General features: G+C 47.5%; 1 protein-coding gene across 1 annotated transcript in view; it reads left to right on the top strand.

Annotated features, from left to right (window-relative positions):
• Pcsk6 (proprotein convertase subtilisin/kexin type 6) overlaps nucleotides 1-21,208 on the top strand; it is a 166,333-nt gene that overhangs the window by 26,844 nt on the left and 118,281 nt on the right. The window lies entirely within an intron of this gene.

Below are 21,208 nucleotides of genomic sequence, written 5' to 3'. Positions count from 1 at the left end.
AAACTGACTCGTACAGAACTCGAGGTGAGAAAATGGAGAGTGGATTGAGAAGGTGAATCAGAGCGATCCACGTGGCCATCTACAGGTTTTACTTTTATGTGTCACACCTAGGTCTCAATGTACTCAAAACTGTTTCTGTGTTTACTGTGAAACAGGATGTGATTTGATTTCCCCCCAGGCACATCCATCTCTCCTGGGATCATCACTTGAGTGACTTCTCCTTTTACCAATGATGTTCTGTGTTTTGGTGACTTTGCTCTCTATTTTTTGAGGCAGGGTCTCCCTCTATGCTCCCAGGCTGGCCTTGATATTCTACCTCAGGCTGAAGTGCTGGGCTCACAGGGATGTGTACATATCCCCCACCTCAGGCTGAAGTGCTGGGCTCACAGGGATGTGCATATATCTCCCACCTCAGGCTGAAGTGCTGGGCTCACAGGGATGTGCATAGATCCCCTACCTCAGGCTGAAGTGCTGGGCTCACAGGGATGTGCATAGATCCCCCACCTCAGGCTCAAGTGCTGGGCTCACAAGGATGTGCATATATCCCTCACCTCAGGCTGAAGTGCTGGGCTCACAGGGATGTGCATAGATCCCCCACCTCAGGCTGAAGTGCTGGGCTCACAGGGATGCTCATAGACCTCCCACCTCAGGCTGAAGTGCTGGGCTCACAGGGATGTGCATATATCCCCCACCTCAGGCTCAGGTGCAGGGCTCACAGGGATGTGCATAGATCCCCCATTTCAGGCTCAAGCACTATATCCAGTTTGCTAGTGAAGTTCTGCTGAAAACCACGCTCTGTGCTTGCATGGGTCTTTCTCCTTTGTTCCTACTAAGTTTGTTCCTGATTTGGCGCCTCAGAGACTCTAGTCCCCTACCTTGCTTTAGAATGCCAACGTCTAGCAGGACAAGCCTTCCTCGTTATTAGGAGTTTCTAGATTGTTCTTGCCTTCTTGTCTTTCCCTTTTTACTTTGAATGAATGTGACAATTTCTGCAAAACAAACAGATCAACAAAATTCCTTCAGGATTTTGACTGAAATATTATGGAACATATAAATATATTTGATACATTTGATCAAGTGGATCACAATGATACAGGGCCTTCCAATCTATGAGTGTAGTATGTCTTTTTACTCATTTAAGTAGTTTGTTTGTTTGTTTGTTGAAACAGGGTTTCTTCGTGTAGTTTTGGTTCCTGTCCTGGATCTTGCTCTGTAGCCCAGGCTGGCCTCAAACTCACAGAGATACACGCCTACCTTTGCCTCCCGAGTGCTGGGATTAAAGGCGTGCACCACCACCGCCCGGCCCATTGAAGTTTTTTTTAAATGACTAGCAGTGTTTTGTAATTTTCTATCTGTAAGACTTAAGTACCTTTTATCAAAGATATAGGTGCTGTAAATTTTCTAACAGTTGTTGCCAGTTTATAGAAAGACAGCTAATGTTTTTATATTGGTCTCTTTTACAGATTCATTGCTACAAAGCCCCTTATTTTTTCAAATAAGCCATATATAATTTTCTCATGCAAACCATTGGAAATCATAGATTTGTTAAGATTTCCTGTGTAGACATCATCTGTGAATAATTTTCTTTTTCCCTGATCATTCTGAAGCTAACGATTTATTTATTGTGACTGGGGCTCGCTGGACTTTCAGTCTGATGATGATTAAAAGTATTGATCGCGAGAGTTCTTACCTTTTCTCTTCATTTTAAAGGGGATATTTCAAATACGTCCCCATGAAGATTAATGTTTCCTCTTTGTTGTGTTTATTTTACCTTCATTTGAGATAGAGTCTGAAGTAGCCCAGGCTGCCCTGGAACTCATGTAGCTCAGGGTGCCTTGAACTCACCTTCCTGCCTCTATCTCCCACGTGTTAGGATTCCAGGTGTGCCCTCCTACAGCTGTCAGGTGCTTTGATTTTGAAGATCACCTCACAACAGGCTAAGAGGTCTCTTCTTTCACCAAATTTAAGAGTCATAGGGGTTTTGAAATTTAAAAATATTTTCAATTTGCTGGCAGAAAGAGTTAGATGTACTGGCTTTCTAGTGTTCAAATGCTCTTGCATTTATGGACTAAGTCCACTTTATTGTTTCAACCCCTCACTGAATCTGGTCTTCTGAGCTGGTTGGGAGTTCAGATTCTATACTCATGGCCAAAGCGGACCCATAATTTCCCCTTCCCACATAGCCCTTGTCTGGCTCTAAAATTGCCCTGGCCTCATATAATTGTACTCTTTTTCTGCTTTCTGGACCAGTTTGTGCAGGACTTAGGTAGTCTATTCCTTAGCATTCTGTAGCGCTCACCTTTCAGTGTGGGCACGTGTGTTCTGTGAGAGGTGGGTGTCTCCCCACTGCTTCAGTTGCTCTGATGGAAGAGCCAAGTGGTCCTTCTTTTTAGATAGTTTCATAAATCACGATTTTCGAGTCATTGGCTCTTGTTGCTGTAAGTTTTCAAATGTATTAGCTTAACGTCCCAGGGAGTGTTCCCTTATTATCCTTTAATCCTTGGCTTTATCTGAGGCAGCCCCTCTCCTTTCATTTCCCGCCTTGTCTGTGCTGAGGTAGATTTATCTCTCCTGCTGGGTTCTTAGAGGAGTGTTTCCAGCTGCTTAACTTTCCTCTATTACTAATTTATTTTCTGTTTTACAGAGTTCTTCTCCTAACTTTACTTTTTTTCCTCTGTTTTCTTAAACTTAAAAATATCTTTTTAAGCTGGATGTGGTGGTACACACTTTTAATCTCAGCACTCGGGAGGCAGAGGCAGGCAGATCTCTGTGAGTTCAAGGCTAGCCTGGTCTACGGAGTGAGTTCTAGGACAGCCAGGGCTACACAGAGAAATCCTGTCTTGAAAAAAGCAACACACACACACACACACACACACACACACACACACACAAAAATCTTTTTAGCTGGTCACTTGATACCATGAGTGCCCATCACCTCTGCTTCTGCTAATGTGGGAGAGGATGGAGTATTCCTTCTGATGCCATACTCAGGGATGCTCATAAGTTCTCCCGTAGCACTTCCACTGTCCTTGCATTATGCCAATCTGAAGTCCATCTTGTGATGTTTAACCCACAAATGGCCTAAGCCTGTATGCTAATGTAGGCTAATTTCTGGGTGCGGGACTTTTCATCTCTTCATGTTATCAATATCTAACTTAATTGTTTTCAGATCAGGTATTGTTTGGAAATGAGTTCTGTGATGCTGAAGAGATTTATTTTAGGTTCTGGAACCTCCTCAGTCTCTGAAGAAGAGTGTCCTCCACTGTTGTTGGGTAGAGTTACACCTGTGGGAGCATGCCTCTGGGCAACGCTGCTCAAGCCTCTTCCCTTCAGTGTCCTGTGTCTCTGTGACCCGGCTTGAGATGGAGTCTTGTGGCCTCTGATGTCAGTATATTAGTCTGGGTTCTTCAGTCATAGAACTTATGGAATGCATCTGTCTGCCTGCCTGCCTATCTATCTATCTATCTATCTATCTATCTATCTATCTATCTATCTATCTATCTGGGGGAATTCATTGGAGTGACTTACAGGCTGCAGTCCAACAATGGCTAGCAGTGAATGGAAAGTCCAAGAATCTAGTAATTGCTCAGTCCCACAAGGCTGGGTGTCCCAGCTGGTCTTCTGTATGTGCTAGAATCCTGAAGAAATAGGCCCCAGTGCCAGTGAATGGATGTGCTGGCAAAGCGGGGGCAAGCAGGAGAAGAATGAACAATCCCTTCCTTCTTCCATGTCCTTATATAGGCTTCCAGCAGAAGGTGTGGCCCAGATTAGAGGTGTGCCTTCCTGCCTCAAGATCTGGATTAAAGACGTATGTCATCTTGCCTCAAGATCCAGATCAAAACCCAGCATTTTCCAGCTTCAAGATCTGGATCAAAGGCATGTTGTCTTCCTGCCTCAAGATCCAGATCATAAGTGTGCCTTCCATATCTGCATTGTAGTTCATTCCAGGTATAGTCAAGTTGACAACCAAGACTAGCGGTCACAGAAGAGACCTGGTGGGTGAGTAGGGTTTAGGTTGATGGAGGCTGAGAGGATCAGAGCATGAATACTGTTGAAGGAAAGCCAGGGCATGATTTAACCTCTGCAGAGGGGACCAGAGAGAAGAGGAGGATTGGGCCAGGCCAGAGGCCCAGGGAAAGGACGCTATCTCATAGTCAGGAGAGTGTTGTCTACTGGGGCTTGGAGAAGCACCTGCAGGGAGAATGCCCAGAGCTTGTATTTGGGTGGACCTGGGTTGCAGGACAGGGTCACACTGGCCAGTTTATGGTGATCAGTAATGCACAGGTGACTGTGGGATTGGCCATGTGGTAAGGATATCCTCAGCTTTATGACGACCATGAGAGTGGAACTAGAAAGGAGAAAGTCGGGTCATTTGGGTTCTAAGAGAACATGGTTGACATGGCTGTCTAAAGGGTTGGACAATGAGGCCACGATGGAACCAGGAGCCATGAAGGTCACGATGAGGTATGGTGAGCGAGGGACATTGGTGTGGAGCCTGTCCGGGGCTGTGTTCATGGCTGCTGGGATGAAGGGGTCGTGGAAAAAGAATCAGGGAATCAGGATAGTCATTTACCTGGCCGTCAGTGCCCTGCACCAGTGGCAGAAAGGTGACAGAGGAGGAAAGTGAGCCCATTAGTGGTGGTTGGCGACACGGGGAGGGAGGAGTTGTGATGATAGGCCAGGAGGACTTGGGGAGTGGAGCCTCGGGGCGAGCCGTGACAACTGTGTTGGCCTGTGTGCCCCTTCCCTGGAGACATGACCTTGGCTATAGACGTGATTGCATAACCCAGAGCATTTCTGAGAGTGTAAAAGGGAGCCAGAGTAGCTTCATCCAGGGCAACAGGGCTGAGAAAACAGGATGCACACTTCCTACTGGGGAGGGTTATCAAGCAGCTGAGCGGGCACAAGGGAGTAGTAAGGGTAGAGGAGTGTTTTACTTGTCTGAGGATTTTTTTTTTTTTCCTTTAATAATGATTCCCATGGGCTCTGTGGGAGGAGGAGGAGGCATGGGACTCAGGAAAGAGAAGTAGTCCGAAAAGGTCTGAGGAGGCAGAAACAGTTGGCAATGATGCCAGGGACACATTGCAGGTGCTGGGTGGGAGGGGAGGCTGACATAAACATCACATTGAAGGACATCCAGAACGGTTTGCTGGCCACAGCAAGAAGTGTAAGAAGCTGACCAGTGTGGAGAGTCCCGATCACTGCTTTGTGACTGCCTGGCGACTCCAGCCTGTGACTTCCAGATGCGTTAGGGCTGGGATAGCCTGTCAGACCAACGGTGTCTCCACTCCCTCATCTGATCCTGGTCTCTGCGAAGGCCTCTCCGTCAGCCCAGAGGAGCCACACGCAGCTGTCCCCAGATCTGCAGAGTGGTGTTGTGCCACTGCATAAGCCTCCAGGCACATTCGGCTCTGGTGGGGAAGACCAAGCAGGCTGTGCCCAGGGTTCAAATGCGATGGCGGTGGGGGTGGGGCAGTTTGTTTTCTCTCCTGTGGGGCGGATAGGAGGACTTATGGAGGAGCTGACAGCGATAGACCCAAAGCTGCTAAATTTAGCCTGCCTTCAGGAGCGAGGTTATAGAGTGGTGTAACAAGTAATTAGACCTGCTCTGAGAAGCCAGTGGTGTTTCTCGGAGTCTGTGTCTGTCATCGGCAATAGAGGAAAACACAATGGAACGCATCTTTGAAAAGAGCCTGTCTGCTCCCACTCTGCAGAGAGCTCCGAAGGCTTCAGCATTGTCAGACGTGTTCTGGGATGCCGCAGTCCATCTAAGGAGAGCCCGCAGGGGGATGCACTCCGTGGAAGGCAGGGCATGGGCAGTCCTTGGAAGTAGATGCCTGTGGATAGGCAAACAGACCCAGTCAGGACCTTGCTTGAGTCTGTGCTGAGGGCCTGGCTGGGAAGCCAGGCTACACGGTGGGCCGGAGACTGTAAAACCTGGGCTGCACTGCCTACCTGGCTTCTTTAGGGGCATTTGGGCTTGTGCCTCAGGTCAAAGCTATGTAGAAAACCCCTTAAACACGCCGACTGCCCGCTGCAGCGCCTCAGATCTACACAAGGGGTAAAATGACCACACACCGCTGGAGTTGGGGTTAAGAGCAGCCACCTCAGTCATCACAGCCTGTTCCCATCCTGGGATAACTGGATGAATTCGTCTGTCGCTCTGAGGAAAGGCAGCTGGCAACCACATCAGTTCCTCACTGTGGGATCCATGCCTGATCACATGAAGGGTAGCTGTGGGGTCCTTGGAAAGCAAGACATGTAAGACTGCCACAGTATGAGTCACTGAGAGCCTTGCCAGAGCCAGTCACATCTCTGGAGAAGACATGTCACCAGCATAGGGTGACGAGGGTATCAGAGACGCCAGCTGTCAGCTCCAGCAGGCAGCGCCCATCCATCAGACAGGATTTCACAGACCCAGCTGAGCAGCTCCCAAGCTCAAAGTGAATTTGTCTTTGCAGACTTGTGAACATAAGAGATGACATGCGGCATGAATTTGTTTTGCAGAATCAGAACTCTGGGACTTAAAAAAAAATGTTCCAGTCTGGAAGCAGCCATATATTGCAAACTCAGATGAGTGTGTAAGAGTAAATGGATGAGAAATGTTAGCTTCAGGGAACTGGAAAATACAGTGGATTGCCAGATGTGGGGACTGTCACATGGCTGGCAGGTAGACGTCTAGGGCGCCTGCGTATGGCTCTCTATCCTAGCACCTTCCTCCACTCCTGCTGCCCCTTTGGGTGGAGGCCTAGCTAGCAAGGTGATATTTTGTTCATCTTGACCTTTTGGGACTCTTTCAAAGTGGGGTTATTTTCCCTATGGAACCATCAATAAAGTAGAGTCTTGGTATCTGTAAAAGATTGACTTGAAGGCCCCCATGGATACTTGGGTCTGTGGGTGCTCAGTTTCCTTATATAAAATAGTGCAGTACGTATGGAGAGCCTGCACGCATCCTCCTATGTACTTTTAATCACCTCTAGGTGACTGACCATTCTTAATACAGTGGAAGCGTGATATAAATTGTTGTTGTATTGTATTGTTTAGGGAATAATGTCCCAGGGAAAAGTCTGTATGAGGTCTGTACATTGTCAGTACAGATGTACAGCTAGCCTGATAGGCCTAATGTGTAATTGGCTCATGTCAGTAATAACAACCTTTTTTTTCTTTTTCTTTCTTTTTTTTTTTTTTTTTTTAATTCCTGACTGTTTTCAGAAAGGCTAGTTGAATCCAGAGATGTGGAACTCGTGGATACAGAAGGCTGACTGTGTACTTGAAACAGACAAGAACCTAGAGGGCAAATGGACTTTGTTATCTAGCCTTACCACCAATTTCTTTTGGTCTATTTGTCCTCCCAAGGTGAGGTCCACGCTTGCGCCTTTCTTTAAGAAATGATATACAAGAAGGTACCAGTCCCTTCTACAGCATTGCCTGCGTGGCATGCCACCATTTTCCTCCCTGCAGCCGTGGGTAGGGGAATACTAGTGTTCTCCTTACGTGGAAAGGGAAGTGAAGGAGCTGTACCCAAAGTCCCTTTTCAATTAAACAGAGCTAGCATGAACAGCTCGGGCTCTGAAGCCAAGACCTCGCTCAGCTGCTGAGTTGGGTCCCACTGGAGTTCCTCTGTAGTCTGTGCAGGGTGATAACTGGAGGTGAACCCCTTGTCTCTTTGGCCCCGCCCCTCGCTGTCTTTTGTTGGAAGAACAGTAGCTTAGCTCTTTCTGCTAAGCCTCTAAGAATGCAGGTTCCTGTTTGTATCTTGGGATGCATCTGGGTAGGTGGCAGTGTTTTATGATGTCCTTTGAGGCTCAGGTGGACAGGATAGACTCTTTCGTGTGGCCTCCATCTTGCTCTATTCATCCTTATTACCCACTCCTATGAAGTAGGCCCAGGCTGCCATGGGTCCTGCTGGGTCTCCCATATTGAGGGAGACCCATACCCTGCTCAAGTGGCTGTTCATATCCGTGTTGAGGGAGTCCATGAGGGAATGGATGGGTGCCTGTGGAGACCTGTAGTGGCTGGATGAGACGAAAGCATCAGTTGGAGGAAGAAGGGGGAGGAAGGGGCAGAGGTCCCCAGCAGTGCTGTCCGTAAATACACAAAGAGATACAGAGGGCTGGATGGGCCTTCCTCGGGTCCCTGGTGTGCGAGACACTACCTGTGCTTCGTCTCAGGGAGTCATGGGTGCAGAGGGCACAGTGGGTGGACTGCTTTCTCCTGTTTTCCTTTCAAGCAACTAGTTTAATTGGTCGGTGCTTTGGAGGCTTTACTTCGAATATAAAAGTTCTGCCGAAGTTATTTATCAGCAAATATTCCAGAGACCATAGGTGTTAGCATGAAGTGACCGGAGAGTAAGCCAATGCCTCTCCTCCTTTGAGAGAGGAGAAACTGAGGCTGGCAGAGGATCAGAGGGCCCCAGTTCCAGGGGACTCAATGCCCTCTTCTAATTCTGAACCAGGTGGTCTAGACACTCCCGTGTCCCCTGATGTGTACTGCGCACAGCCATTTGTGCCTAGGTTACAGAGGAACTTCACTGCTTTAGCAGTCAGGGATGTTCATCTCTATGAGCGAGTCTGGTCTTCTTCCGGGCTTTCTTTTCCGTGGTGAAAATTTCAGTGAGGACTGTCCAAGGATAAGGCCTTTACTCTGCTTCTTCTACACTCAGGGAGACAGACGTAAGCAGGGGTCTTTTAGAGGCAGGAGAGTCTGAACCAGTGTCTAGATACTAGCTGCATGGATCAGAGGCTGCTGACACCCCACAGGCATGTTTTGGGCAGGCTCGACAGTAGTAGTAACATTTAAGATGAGGTGCTAATGGTCAAAACTTGGGATGTAACTCATGTACGATCTGAACATTGGCTTCTTGGGGAGGGTTCAGGAACCCTGCCTCTCACCATAGGGTCTCTGTATGGGTTCTCCAGGTTTTGGGTTGCCTCTCCCAACTGTAGAGACCAAATGTAGTTAGACCATGGTAGTTAGCAGGCAACAGGGACACAGGGTATGACCCCCTCCTTAGTGTTGAGTCGGCTACTGGGTAGACGTCCTGTGGAGGGGTCATGAGTCCTGAGAGAGAGTGAGGTGCACAGACCTGGGGACATTATAGGCAAGTCCAGGCCTCCTGCAGCTTCCCTACCCCGAAGGTCACCTTCTTTGGAATAAGTTTCCTTTTCTTGTTACTTCTTCTACAGCGTTCCAGGGCCCCTCAGGTTCTACTTGGGTTAGAGGAAGGACCAGGGACAAAATTCAGATAACCCACCTGTCATTTACAACACAGCTGTATCAAGGGAGCCTCAGGGCTACATTACAGGAGGTGAAGCACTTCAGTGTGTGTCTTCTCAACTATTATTATTATTATTATTATTATTATTATTATTATTATTATTGTTATTATTTGTTTTATTTGAGACAAGGTGTTATGGAACCCAGGCTGGCTCTGAACTCTCCATGTGGCCAAGGGTGGCCCTGAACTCTTGATCCTCCTGTCCTCTCTTCTCTGGTATTGAGGTTGCAATATCAATGTGTCTGGCTGGACCACAGTTTCATTAAGTGTTTGTCTTAGTCAGGGTTTCTATTGCTGTGAAGAGACACTATGGCCATGACAACTCTTATAAAGGAAAACATTTAATTATGGGCTGGTTTATGACTCAGAGGTTTAGTCCATTACCAGCATGGTGAGAAGCATGGCAGCGTGCAGGGGGACAGTGCTGGAGAGGTAGCTGAGAGTTCTACATTTGGTTTAATAGGCAGCAGGAAGAGAGAGACACTGGGCCTGGCTTTGAGCTTCTGAAACCCCAGTGGCATACTTCCTCCACACAAGGCCATACCTACTCCAGCAAGGCTGCATCTCCTAATAGTGCCACTCTCTGTGAGCTGATGGGGGTCATTTTCATTCAAACCCCCACAGTGTTCATTGAGAAAGGAGGCTGGGAGGTTAGGTGTGTTCCTTTTTATTGCAATTTAAAAAAAAAAATGTAAAATCAAAACCAATCACAAGCTCCCAGAATAGAAGCGTGTAACACATGCTCTCAGTGAGAATATTGTTGGCTCAGTCCCATCAGCCCCGACACTCTAGTGTATCTGTCACACAAACAGGAGCAGTCTGCAGAACTGCAGTAGATCCCTGCAGGTCTGTCACCACGTGTGAGCCTCACTTTTCCACGGTGCCCAACAGGGGTCCTCTCGGGACTTGAATGCCCTCTATGTGTTAAAGACTCCATTCCCAGCTTGATGTGGTTGGGGAGCGGTGCTACCCTTAAGAGGTGGGTCTAGACATGGGCACATACCCTCCAAGGGGGTAGTGGAAGGCCAATCCCTTCCTCTCTGTGCTTTCTGGCCATAGGTGAGTGGCTTTGCTCTGCCACATGTATCCACATGATGGATACATCATGGCTCATCACAGACAGCCAGGACCACTTAATTGTGGATTGTGACCTCCAGAACAGGTCAGGCAGAATAAACATTTTGTCTTCACAAATTAATTGCCTGGGGTACTTTGTTACAGTGACAGGAAGCCAACTTACACTGTAGAGAAGGATTCTGTTCAGAGTCAGGGTTACATTTGGTGAGCAGGTCTCGTTAGCAGGGTGGGCAGTAGGGCAGGATGAGATCGGCATGTGGCTGAAGGGCACAGTTGAAGGCGGTACCAAAAGACTCCATCATCAAGATAAGCAACAGTTACTACAGTGTTTAAACAATTAATGCATGAAAATCCATGAGCAAAGTATCAACATTTGCAAGCTGGTGCAGTCTTGCTGAGTTTTCCTTTGCCTCAGGTCCCAGTGCGACCTCCAGGGAGGCCATGGCATTGCTGTTGAATCTCTGTTGAATCTCTTCCACTCTACAGCATTTGTTAGTGTTTTCTTGACTTTTGTGACCGAAACCTCTTTTGCATATTAGTCCAGTTGTTTTGGGGAACAGCTTTCCAGTTGGGTTTGTCCGGTCTTGATGGAAGTATTACAGAAGTGACACTGGTTGCCATGGTGCCCAACCACATCTTAGCCTGTTTTCTGTTGCTGATAACAATGGCACGGGAGTGGGTAAGTTATAAAGAAAAAGCTGTTTATTTTGACTCATGGTTCTGGGGGTCCAAAGTCAAGGGCCCATACTGGTGATTGTCTTCCTGTTGCCAGGGTCCCAAGCTGGGTCAGGGTGTCATAACATGACAGGAAACAGGGAGACTATGTTAAGTATCTCTCCCTATTTTTATAAAGCTACCAAGATTCAAGTCACGGGGCCTCCCCACTTCAGCTTATCTAACTGCAGTCACCCCCCAAAAGATCTCATCTCTAAGCATCAGGTTTAGGCTTCCACTGTTCAGGTTTCTCACAGTGGGGACTAAACTCCAGTCTGAGGTGCGGAGGAGGCAAACCATCCTGAAGTAGCCACGGTCCCCTGACTCACATTTCATCACTTCTCTCGTGATGCTTATGTAGGTCAGGTGACTAAGGTTTTTGTTTTTTTGTTTTTTTTTTTTTAAATCAGAATTTACCCTGTAAAATTTCTCCTTTTGCCTTTATAATTGTAAGTATTTTGAGTAGTACTACTTTGAAACCATATGAAACAAAGCAGATATTCTTTTGAAACCTTAAATTGACTGTTCATTTACTTGTGTCCTTATGGACTCACGGTTTCCCCTTTTACTCAGAGGTCATAGCCCGTTAGAATGTCTGTTAGTCTTGTGCCTTGCGCCTTGCTTGGTCAGTGGGTCCCCTCCAGTCCCACCTCTGTATCCTTCTGAAGTGTCTCTCGAGTCCTTTGGGCCTTTGCTTGCTTTCTGCTAACATATGCTACTGCACATTCTTCTGCTGCCCCTGTCCCAGGGCTAGAACCAGCCACTGCCACAGAGTCCTGTTGTTGTTAGTAGAGAAATGATGTGCATGAGCACAGAGTGCTACACTCCTGGTGGGCTTGTTGCTTTGGAGTATTGTTGCTTTCAGGCTGGGGACATAGGTTGGAACTCGGCTTCTATATCTGCACGTATATCTCATTAAACCGTGTTCTGATCCTCTGGCAAAAGGAGGAAGTCTTATTTTGTCTTCCAGTTTGGGAGGTTTCAGCCCATAGGTCCATTGCTTTTGGACCTGTAGGCAAGCAGGAGATCCTGGTGAGATTGCACACCAGAGCAAAACCACCTGCCTCATGACAGCCAAGAAACACGAGAGAAAAGGCACCGGGTCCTACTATGCCCTTCAATGGCTTGCTCTTGGTGGTTTAATTTCCCTCCCATGAGACTCTACCTCTTGTAATGGTTCTGTCGCCTCCCAAAGGCTGATGACCAAGCTTTTGGCACATGGGCTTTTGGATGACGTTTATCCAAACCACAGCACACACACACGTACATACTGCATGTGTTTACTTTTCTGTCTGTGTTGAAAAGTGAATTTACAACGATGTCTATAATTCCAGCCTTTCACCATAGAACTCTTCTCGGAGTTCTGCCTTGTATGGATGACCTTCTCCAGGGGTGGGAAATCTGGCTTCTGTTGTTCCTGATGTGTTGATACATGAGTGCCCCTGTGGCTAACCCATCTGGCGTGTTCATTGATTTCCATCTCCAAACAGGGCATCTGCTCATATTCTGATGCCCAGGGTGGGCCCCTCTGCTCTCCATCACCAAGGGGGATGCCTTCCTCACCTGCTGAGCTCCAGAGCGGTGCCTTGGCCTGGGCTACCCCAGGCCTTCCCCTTGTCCCTTCCCTACACAAACTATGTTCCTCTGCTTATGACGATCTTAGAAGACTTCAGGAGGAAGAGTTGCATGCATTACTTTTTAAATCAAGTCAAAACAAAACAGAAGTGAATACTCGGGACGTTGGGATTAGAAATGAAGAATAATAATGGACTTCATGAAACCACTAAGAATTAATTCTTTGACTAGTAAGCTCTTTTCAGTGGAGATCTTCACAATACTGTTTACAGAATGTTTGTGGCCATAAGCAGTGCGAGCCCAGGCCAAGTGGGTAAGTTAAGCTTCCTCATCAGAAACTGGACTTGTTTGCTTCACCAACTCAAGGGAAGAAAAAAAATGAAGTCTACAAAATCAAAATTACTGTTATTTTTCAGGGACTTGCAGGAGGTTGACCAGCCTAATTGCACTATTTGGGTGTGTACGTGTTGGAGAACATAATTTTAAAGGACTGGGAAATTGTACAGCATCTTAACTCGGGTGGGATTGTAATTATTGCAATAACAGAATGTGGCTGTGTGTATATGTGACTGAAATGGGAAGCAGTTTGTAAAAAAAAGTACTTTAAAAAAAACAACAAAATATCCATTCTGTCTCTCTGGACTTCCTTAATTATAAATACCAGGTAGCCCAGCATAGGCTAAATATAGGCCTGGTGGCCATCTCTATTTATAACATTTTGGGGAGGAAGTCACCAGAGCAATTCAGAATTAATTTGGTGTGTAGGTTTTTATGGGCTCTAATTAGTTATGTTTTTCTTAAGCAGGCCAACTGGGATCAATAGCGTTATATAACTGAGCCCAGGGGACCATGACTTAGACGTGGACTCTTCCAGAAGGCCAAGGCCTTTGGAAGATGTCAGCCCAAAGAAAGACCGGCAGCTCCAGAAGCCAGCATGCTGCAGCTGCAAAAGAAAGGGAGCTGGAGACATCTGTGTCCAGCCAAGGGCAGGCTCCAGCACTGATAAAGGGAAGTTTTTGCAGTCAGAAACTGCAAATCCACTACCCATTCATTTGGAGACCTTGAAGGGTGACATTCCCATGGCTGCTTATCAGCTGTTCCCTTGAGGCGAGATTTAGCTGCTCTAGCCTGGGGAGGTGGGATGATGTTTTCCTGGACTGTCCAAAATATGTACTTGGGCAACTCCCCACAGAGCCAGCTTTCCGGCCCCAGGGCTGGTGGGCCTTTGGAAGACTCTGGATGTCATCTGGGGTGGCCCTGCTGCACACCAGACAGGGATGGTTAGATCAGAGCTGCTCCTCCTCCATTCCTTCAAGTAGTACTGTCTTGAAGAGCACAGGGTGAGCTCCCACAGGCGGCCCTAGGGGCTCCCCCAAGAGTTCGAGTAAGGGCTCGTGCTTAAAATAACAACTCCAAGACTCTGCCCTGACACGGCTCTCACACTCCCCTCAGGTGGCGCTGCAAGTTCTCCGTGCTCCTCACGTCTCTGGGTGTGCTCCTCACGTCTGTGGGTGTGCTCCCCATGAATGAACTCTGGGCACCTGAGTGGAGGAGCTGTGCCTTCCAGGTAGCACAGAGGCTGTGTCCGCCCCAACCGCCAGCCACGAGTGGGTCCCCTGACTCCACAGCACAAGGCTTTCCAGTGTCACAGCTGTCATGGGAGGGGAACTAGCTGTGGGAAAGTACAAAGAAAGACAGTAGTGCCCAGGAGGGAAGGGAATGGGGACAGTCAGTCCTGCCTCTGGACTCCAACTTTCCCTGAGATACTTTATATGGGCGGAATGAGAAAAACACCTCACCTGCATCTACCTGGTGTCATCTGGAGCTGGAATTCTGAAGTTTGCTTTGTTTTACTATGTCTCTTGAGCTTCTGGGTGCCATAGACCCTGACAGGTGCTGTAGTTCCTTACTGTTGAGATTTCAGCAAAGGGGGAAAATGGTGGGAGTCGTGATGGCCACAGGTGGGCCAACTGAGTCTGAGACATCTGGGAAGACTTCCTGGAGGCAGTGATGACTTTAGGACAAGATTAACAGTAGCAGGAGCCAGTGGAGTCAGAGGACCAGCACGAGCTCCCACAGGGGTATGAAGCAGCAGGAGAGGAGAAGGGCTCTCACACTCGGCAGCATCTCTGCAGGACAGAGCCCAAGCCTGTGGCAAGAGAGGTGGCCTGGTTTGGTGGTGAAGATCCAATTGTGTCCTGTCTCATGCTGTCCTCTGTGACAGGGGAGGAGCTGGGTGGGGCTGGAGTGTGGTGTTGTTGAAGAGACGAATGGACCAGCATAGTCCCCTGAGGCTTGCCCCTGTGGAATGGAACAGTGGACCATTGAAGGGACTGCTTTGAGAAGCTTGGGTGGTACCTTCCACCATGATATGGAGCTCCTCAGAAGATGGGCAGGCTTGGGGGGTGGGCAAAGGGATGGTGATGGCTGCTGGAGTCGTGGTGGGAGTCGCCTGCTGACCCCTGTGCTGTTCCAAGCCTGAGGTCAGGGATGCTGAGAGTATGGTCCAGTCTCCCAGCACCCCGGTCATGACAGTGCAGGGTACTCAAGATCCAGCTGGCTGGAGGGAGGGGAGGCTCCAGAGCAGCCAGTGGCCCCAAGGTGAGCCCCAGGGTAGGGGTGGGGTGGGAGATGGGGATCAACCAGCTTGCAGGGAGAAGGAGCAGCCTCCTGGGAAGGGCTCAGCCTCTCCGTCGCTCCAGAACCCAGAAGCCCCATCACCACTCAGACCTCCAGGGTCAGAACCTCCATCTGGAGTCAGGCCCAACTCAGAGCAGATCTGTTGGAGCTATTTGCCTGGTTCTGAAGTATACCACGGTGGGGAACTGCAGACCTAGGGCTTCTGAGTTAGGGCAGTCAGCACTGGCTCCAGCAGCCCATTTGGATGTGATGGTTATGGAAAAATTGAGGATTTGCCTGTCTTTGGTCACAAGCCCTGTATAAACACACAGACACACACACACACACACACACACACACACACACACACACACACTCTCTCTCTCTCACATGTATCCATATGTCTGAATGCTTGTGTATTTATATACACAAACTCCTATATATCCATATACATAGTAAAATACATGTATTTACATGTACAATTTTACATGTAAAATACATCCAAATATGTTTATGTATACATTTATACATAGTCACCAACACACATATATCTATATACATATACACATGTATATAAATATACACACCTGAAGATATATGTATATGTATTTCAGTACTTGTGTATCTCACAAAAAGCAGAACAAAACAGGTCCTCATACAACACTGAACATCATCCATCCGTCTACACACACATACACGCAGAGGCATAATGGAAAAGGTACCATTGAGCTTAATGCATGACTCCCATAATTTCCCTTGGAAACAGAGAAGAGTAGGCACTTGCTGGGATGTGTGGCCCGGTGTGGACAACCTCCTACCGAGGACAGACATCGGGTTTTGGGATCTCCATGGCAGCTATTGGCCTTTCATTGTTCCAAAAGATAGAGGTTTGATGACTAAGAATGCTAGCTGTGTTATTAACAAGATATGTGGCCTTGAAGAAATGATTTCACTGTCCCATAGCTCAGTTCCTCTATCTGCAAGACCGGGTTGCACTTAGCAGCTAGCTCCCTGGGTTGTGAATCCATCTGAACCGGAATGGGCATGCTATCCGAGGCTTGCCTTCTGAGCTGGGCACACTCAGTGCAAGTTGGGGACAGCTAGGGACAGCATGGGGCAGTTGCTCCTAACTCCATTCTCTCTCTGTACCTTCCTTGTATGCACCAGGTGCCTATATTGCCTGGTGTTTCTGAAATGTCTAATAGAGCCTTCTATTAGGGAGAATTAAACTACGTCTGACTCTGCTTTCTGTGAGTTCTTTTATCTCATTTCTTCCTGTGTTCTGGCTGAGAACATTTAGCAAGGCCTTTAATGATGTTTTAATGATGTTACCAATTTTACCAACTAATGTATATAGTTACATATTGATGTTGAGTAGCGAGACGTGAGCATTTGATATTCAGCAAACTGTTTTATTGGATAGTGAGTGCTCTCAGAGACTGATTCTGATGAAGACATTGTGAAAATACCGTGGGCAAGAAAGGAAAAAAGAACATGTTGAAGTTTTACGTTAGGATTTAAGAAACAGTGCCTTGCACCACAGCGGGCAGCTCTGCTGATGAAGAGCAGATGGAGGCCTGGGAAGGGTAGACTGGGACAAGACAGGAAGGCCACAGGTCTGATGGGCTAGCCCCTCCTGTTCCCACGGAGGGGAGGGGAGAGGAGCTGCCCCCTGCATGTGCAGGGAAGTGTTTGTGGCATCCAGTGTATCTCTGTAACAACGGGCTGTTCGGAGACAGGCTTGAGAAGTAGTGTGCAGAGTTGTGGCCAGTGACCATAGGGGCAGAGCCAGTGTCTGGCATAGACTATCTCAGCCCATGGCCTAGAGACAGCAGCCCGGGATGGCCAGCCAGCCAGCCAGCCAAGGCACTGTGTTAATACGAATGTGAGTGTCAAATAAGGAGAAGAATGGTTCTGGGCTGGGTGCTTAGCATGTAGGAGACTCTGTCCCCAGCACCCATTTTCTTCCAGCAAAGACTTTGTGCGGCCTGCCTCTGCCCCTTCTGTCCACAGGAGTCCCTCGTTATCTGAGGGCTCACATTTCATAGTTGCCTAAAGACATTAAATAAAAAATTCTAAAGCACTTTATACTTCATAGCTTACATTGCTTTGTAATTGTAGATATAGTTATATTCATTATGGTTGTTCTAGTTTGTTATTAAACGCTATGCCTAATTTTATTAATGTATCGTGCGTTTGTATGTCTAGGGGGGAAATCATAATATCTATGGGGTTTGGTGCTGTTGGTAGCTTCAAGTGTCCACCAAGGCTCTTACGTGACTCCTATATTCTTATGGAGTCTAGTTTCTGCCAGTTTGACCTTGAAGGTATACAAAGAGAATACAACAGTCATCTCAAGTCTTATTTGTGCATTCATATGTCATTTAGTGCCAGTTATCTTTGCTTGTCTTTGGACAGAATGGAAGGTGTTGCTAATTCATAAATTTGGAGCCCCCCCCCCCCCCCCCCGTAACACTGGGGCCTCAGTCTCCCCATACAATGGCCTCATCTTACAGATAGGATGACTGAGGTGGAGGGAGTCAGTCACAGGACAATGAGTCCCTCTGGCTCTGTCCAAGCCTGGGGCCTGCCACCCTGGTGTCCTGTATCCTCTCCTCATGACAACAGCCTGGGGTCGGAAAGAGCCATTTCCGAGCCTCGGAAGTGTACCCTAACATCAGTGCTGCTGTGGCAGGTCAGGTGAGAGTCTAAGAGCTGAGGCAGCAAAGGAGAAGCAGCAGGAAGTGGCTGCATAAGCAAACAAGTGGGTGTGACCAGTCCAGCAATGCTAGAAGAAGGACCTGGGAGCGTACCCAGAGGAAATGCAAGCAGGGACTTGGGCAAATATTGGTACACCCTGTTCAGAGTGGTGACATTCACAGTAGCCAAATGAGGAAGTAACCTGTGTCCATCAACATGCGCATGGATACAGCCATACAATGCCATGTTCGTCGGCCTTAAAAGGAAGGAAATTCGGACACATAATACAACATGGATAACCTTAAGTCATGATGCTAATCAAAATGAGCCAGGCATAAAAGGCCAGATGCTGCGTGATTCCACTAAAGCAGCCTGTGTTAGCAGCTAGCTTTGCAAGGGCAGGAGGATGCCCGGACTGATGTCCCTTCTCTTCTGCAGTGGGACTCAACCCTCCTGCCGAGTTGTACATGTGTCCAAACAGATGCAGTGTTGGCCACTGCTGACCCCAGAGGCCATTTGCCTAGTTAGTATTCAGAGGACCATTTGTTACTTTCCTTGTTCCAAGAGAACAGCTCATCATGCCAGACCTTGTGGGCCATTTCTAAGGATGGTCTCAGGTGGCCCGGAGACAAGGGGACCGGGTAGCCTTGGGGCTTTTATCAAGGGAAGGGATGGCTCCTCTGGTTTAGCTCAGCCCTAGATGGTCTCCAGGGTCACCCTTGGATGGTGGGTGGCTCTGTGTGGAATCATTCATTTGGCAGCAAATCCCATTCACCTGTTCTCCATTTCCCTAAGCGGGACTGACTTGAATGCTCAGACTTGAAAGACCAACAGTTACGTAACCCCTCCCCCCACCCAGGGATAGTGACTGTTCATAAGCAGACTTACTTACTAATTACTGTGTACAGTGAGGCTCCATGAGGATTGCCTCTGGCTGCAGGTCTACCATGCTTTAGCAGTCTTTGGATCGCTTCTTTAAAGAAGGGAGCAATGAGATTTACCTGTAGGAAGAGAAAAATGCCTGTGTGCAAGATAGGGCAGAAACAGTGACATTTGTGACGGCAGAAAAGGATGTCTTGAAGTAGAAAATGAACAGAGAATTACAATTGCAGGTAACTGTGTATGGAGTACTTACTACCCGGAGCCCTGCTTGCCCCCTCACAAACGGAGGCATCTCATTCAAATGGTGAAGCAATCGACCTGCAAAGTGGTACTTAGCATCCCATGAGGAAAGGAAAGCCCAGAGAGGGTCAGTCCATGGGTTCCAACAGAAAGAAGTCAGGCAGCCTGATTAATCTCAAATCCACAGCATCTCAGACCTTAAGAGAGCAATAGAGGGGCCTCGAAAAGAAGCCAGAGAGCCAATCCCAGCATCCAGTAAGAGCTATCCGTGGTTAGCACCACCCTAGGCTCTCGGCACTGAGTAGATGACACTTGACTGTCATAGGACTTGATGCTCTTGGTGTGTGAGAACAGAACATGCCAGAACAAACTTGAGTAGAGGGGCTTTATTGTTAAGAACAAAGGGCTGTCTCCTAAATGTAAGAACAGGAAGCAGCCGGGCTGCCAGGCTGGCTGGCAAGGAAAGCCGAGGATGGCAAAGAACCCAGCAGAGCCTCCTTTGTATACTCACTCCATCTTCCTGTGCAGAGTGCTGGAATGGCCACTCATAGCGTCAACATCGATTGGTCTGTCTTAGGGACTGTCATCCCTATTGGGCATGGACAAGTTAGAGCACACAGAACAGCTGGGAGGTTGGGGCAGCCAACAGTGTTGTACTGGGTAAACTTCAGTTCTGGGTAAACTCAAGGGAAACCAATGGCACAAGAAAGCATAAGGGTAAATAGTCTTATCCCCATTTTACTCCTAAGGGATTGACATAAACAGGGATTGAATATCCTTCCAAAGCCACAGGGCTAATGGTGGGAAGAGTTTGAATGAAACTTATCTGACTGAAAATCTATATGTAAAACCATCACATCTAAACTGCTTTAGAGGAAAATTACGGTAGTATATACATATATGTGACATGTACAAATGGATATATACATATGGATATATACATATCATATATATACATGACATATATACATGTGTGTATATATATACATGTTATGTACAAATGGATACTATAGTATATATTATATATACTTATAAATCATGTATATGCATATAGATAGATACACCTACTATACCTTTTCCTGTACATACACATCTATGATAAAGTTTAGTTTGTAATTTAGGCACAATAAGATATCAACAACAATAATGAATAGAACCCTGATAAAAATGTGTCTATAAGACACAAATTACTTGTTACTGAAATTTTCCATTAAATGTTTGCAGATCACAGTTGACTACAGATAGCTCCGTGAGTGAGATCATGGGTGGGTGCAGAGGTGCCTCCCTTAACCTTCAGTCCCTCCTTGAGTTGACAGGCTCAGCTGACTGAGAAGGGCCCCAGAAGGGTCTGTGTAGGCTCAGTCATCTGCATTTTCACACGCTGCTTTAGAGGATGGTGGCTAACCAGTGGTTTAATACAGCCAGCGACAGCTAGGCCAAGCAGGCCTCTGAGAGCTACGTCCTCATGCTCAAGTCTTCTGACACTGGGCAAGTCGACCTGGCAGGAGGACGTGGCATCGGCCTTTCTTGAAGATGGGGAATCAGGGCACATGGCTCCTCTTGGTTCCACCCAGTGAAAGCTGAAATCTGTCCTGAAAAACTGCCCATAACGGAAAATTGGGACACCCCAGGGGTCTGGATGTTCTCATCTGACCTCTTAAAATCCCAGAGCAGATGGCCCTGCGTGTTTCCTTTGGCTTCCTCCATGCACTTGAGAGTGAGTGTCCATTCTTAGAGATTTCAGTTTACCCATGGGGCGGAAAGGAAGGAGAGTGTTTACAATGAGTATTTTGGAGTAGACCTGACTTGACACTCACTTAGCTACCTCAGGGATACTTGACCCAAAATAAACACTAATTCATCTCTAAAAAACTTGGCCACAATAGTATAAACTTAGACAATATTAACTGGTAAGATCTGATGGAGTGTGTGCTTCCTCAGAAACATTACCTAGGGTTGTTTATCTGAAAAGAACTTCCGGTTCATAAACACTGACTGCGTGCCAGAGACACAGGTGGGGAACAGGGCGGGGAGGATGTTTCCACTGGAAGCCAAACGCGCCTCAGGCAGTGGGAGGTGGTTGTGGGAAGGAGAGTTTTTAAAGCTGTCTGTGAGGCGGTATTG

Source organism: Peromyscus eremicus, chromosome 1 (genome assembly GCF_949786415.1).
Source record: "Peromyscus eremicus chromosome 1, PerEre_H2_v1, whole genome shotgun sequence".
NCBI classification, from domain to species: domain Eukaryota; kingdom Metazoa; phylum Chordata; class Mammalia; order Rodentia; family Cricetidae; genus Peromyscus; species Peromyscus eremicus.
Note: the sequence above shows the minus strand (reverse complement) of the source record. Positions and strands in the feature narration are given on the sequence as shown.